We start from the raw sequence: 3,810 nt of genomic DNA, 5'->3' as shown, positions 1-3,810 counted from the left end.
GACATACACACATATATATATTTCTAGATATGGTTCCAGAGAGATCTTTATCCTAACTATATCACTGCTTCTACATGTGTGTGTTTACATTCTACTGAAAAGAAGAGTGTTCCTCTTTGTATTTACTTTGGAGCTCAAATTGTGGGGCTGTGTTAGACTGAAGGAGAAAGAGAGATTTACAGAAGGTGATAATTTCACTGTGAACAAAGGATGAAAATAATGCAGAAAGAGCAGTCTAGGCATAGGGAGCTGAAGGTGTGAACATTCCTTTCTGTCCAAAGTTTTGCCACAGAGCTCTAATTAAATCATCTATAAATTAATCACCTCAGAGAGAAGCAATAGAAATCAAAAAGCTTTATTTAAATAGATAATTAATTGAAAGTAAACCATATTTTCTGGATCACAGTGTGAGTCTAATGTGCCCTTGACAATCCCAATTGATGTTTATTTCTTTGGCATCATAATTAATAAAGTCCCTTGGAAAGATTGAGGGCAAAAGGAGAAAAGGAGAAGGGGCAGTAGAGAATGAGATGGTTAGATAGCATCATCAACTCGATGCACATGTATCAGCAAACTCTGGGAGATGGTGGAGAACAGAGAAGCTTGGCATGCTACAATCCGTGGGGCCGCAGAGTCAGACCCAACTTAGCAACTGAACAACAACATCAGTTCCCCAAAGTCTCAGTTTAGGAACTAAATTTTATGATTATCTTATGACATCCTAAGAAATATTAATGAATAAATATATGTCTTCTTCCCAGGGAGAAGACTTGCTTGTGCCACAGGCACACAAGTCCACACCAAAGCACACTTAACTGAACTTTTTTTTTTTTTCAGTTTTAAAAAACTACATATGTCTCTCCCCTCCCCCCATTTAGTTGTTCATTGCATTATTTGCTAACTCTTGATACAAAGAAGTGTGTCTCAATCCAACTGGAATTGCTTTAGTTGCATTTTATAGTCATCCCCTTTGTTAGTGGATAAATATGGCCACTATACTATATGCAAGATTCATTAATGTGTGTGAATTCCCGATAGTTGTATATCTCATCTTAGATACCGTCTAGTTAAGGAAAATATATATATATTGAAACAATAGGATGTGAGAAAACATCCTATTGTTTCAATAAGTCTGAAACAATCTAGTATATATGAACAAACTAAGAATAGGCTAGGGAAGTGTTAAGACACTTTCCTTTAGAATGGAGTTCTATGAGTCTCACCCCAACATAAGGTCAGAATACTAGACAGCTACATACCTAGGACCACTAATTTACTGAACATGCAACTGCCTTGGCACAAGTGTACTTTTGTAATAAACCCATTTTTCTTCACTTTCAATAAGGGTCAGTATTAAGAATGGCTCTATGAAAATGGCCTTTTGAATGGCCTTCATATTTCTGTAAAATTATGATTGAAAATAATTTATATGAAGATGACATCTCTCTTAGACACCAGAATTAGTTCCCTTAGTGAATTGTCATGCTTTCATTTCTCATCTAATGAGATTATTGTAACTCAGTGTTACATCTGTTTAGACTAGATTCAGAGGAAAGCTTTGGTTTTAATTATAGAAACTTTTCCAGGCCAGTGTTTTTGAATACCCACTGACTATTTCACACTCTTCATTATTTTTTACTGGCTATTGCTGTATCTAAAGTTAAAATACTTATTATAAATAATCAGATATGTGAATACTAAATGAAAAAGTAACTCTAACGGCCTCTTTTTCGATGAACTTTTCATAACAATTGGGTGTGTGTTTAGGATATTATAAACACACATTAATATTGTTTTATTAGATTAAAAACTATTGATATAATTAATAATTTATAGACAACTGTAGATAAACTTTTGGATGATATCAAATATCAATTGTGAGTTAATATTTCGCTTTTAAATTGGCGTATAACTTAAGCAAGAAACAAATGACACAGAAATTGTTTTTAATAAAATATGAAGTGAAGTGAAGTCGCTCAGTCATGTCCAACTCTTTGCGACCCCGTGGACTGTAGCCCGCCAGGCTCCACTGTCCATAGGATTCTCCAGGCAAGAATACTGGAGTGAGTTACCATTTCCTACTCCAGGGGATCTTCCTGACCCAGGGATCGAACCCAGGTCCCTCACATTGGAGACAGACAATTTTACCTCTGAGCCACTATAATGATATATATGTATGTATATATAAGGATATACATGATACTTTACAATCCTCACTATTCTACATCCTGTTGGTTACTAAATCTTAACAATTTCTCCTCCATTATATACTTTCATACATATCTTTCTCTTCTACTTACCACAACTTAAATTTTGGCCCTCATTAACTCTTACTGTTAACAATGCAATTATCTAATGGGTTTCTCTTACCTCCAATCTATCCTATAAATTTCTATCAGATTAACTTTTCCAAAGAATATCTAATCCTGTTACTCTTATGTTAAAAAACCTCCCTAGGCCCCAGTTTCCTAGTGAGCAACAGTTTAAAACCTCTATAAAGTGGCTCTCATCTACCTTGCCAGCCTTATCACATCTAATAGGCACTTAAACTGAATTAATTGCTTTCAGAATATGTTCTATAGTTTCCTCTAATATGTGGCTCCTAGTGCACTACTACTTACTCTGCCTAAAGTGCCTCCTCTTTCTTTCTCTGAAATTCACAACACAGTTTAAATTGAACCATCTTATCAAAGAAGTACCTTCTTATTCATGCTGTTCAACCATTCCTGGACTCCTCTGATATGCACCAGTGATACAATAGAACATAAACATGGTTTCTTCCCTCTGGAGCTAACACCTGTTCACTCCAGTGGAATGGATACTCCTTCTTCTGAATTTCTGTAACACCTTATATTTTTCCCATGGTATTAATTCCATTAGGAATTTTATTATAGTTATTTGCATATGAATCATAGAATTACTCCTCATATTGCTCTTACAGCCTAAAAAGAGGTTATATAAAAACACAGTATTGGAGGAATGTTTGTAAATAATTAAGTTAGTCGATGAATTCTAAATCAATGACATTCAAGTTCCATTTTTTAAGCAATTTGGCAAAGCATTTTTCAAGGCTTAACTTTCAAATTGTGGCCATGTTTTTCTTAAATAACTAAAGATATTCAAATGATTTTTGGCTTTCTAATTTTTTCCCTGATGTGTTGCAAATCTTGCTGAAACTTGGATTGTTACTAATGCAGGCTGATGTATTAAATATAAAATTTTCCAGAAAACAACCAAATATTACTCTGACATATATTCATTTGCCAATCTGCTGCGTCCTTCAAGGTCTCACTAGAAATGTTATTTCCCCACTTTCTGCTAGTCACAAAATCATTTACTGATTGAGTTTCTAATAGGTCTAGCAACTGAAAAGAGAGAAGCAGGCACTTACTAACAAGTTTTACTTTTTAAAGGTTAGAGTTTAGAGTACATATTGTTCCTTTAAATTAGCCTATATAGATCCTTTGCTTTCTTAGGGAAAAAAAAATGTTCCATGACCTCTAAAGGCACTTTAAAAAGGAAACTAGAGGAAGTATAAAGAAAAGCTATTCACTTTGGCCTCATTAGGTACTAATCACATCTAGTGAGTATGAAAAATAGGAATTGATTTCCCAAAGGAGATATATTGGTTTTCACTTCCAAAACCTATCCATCCAGTTTGAGAAAAAGCCATAATGGTTAATCCATACTTCTGCTTTTCCATTTTCTCTAATCTCATTCACAGACATGAGTAAGGATCTGAGTAAAGTAAGTATATAGTGATGAAGCTGAATCTGCTAACTTTTCACAGTGATAACAACAGCCAGAAAG

Source organism: Capricornis sumatraensis, chromosome 5 (assembly GCF_032405125.1).
Source record: "Capricornis sumatraensis isolate serow.1 chromosome 5, serow.2, whole genome shotgun sequence".
In the NCBI taxonomy this organism is placed as follows: domain Eukaryota; kingdom Metazoa; phylum Chordata; class Mammalia; order Artiodactyla; family Bovidae; genus Capricornis; species Capricornis sumatraensis.
This window is presented reverse-complemented; position numbering follows the sequence as displayed.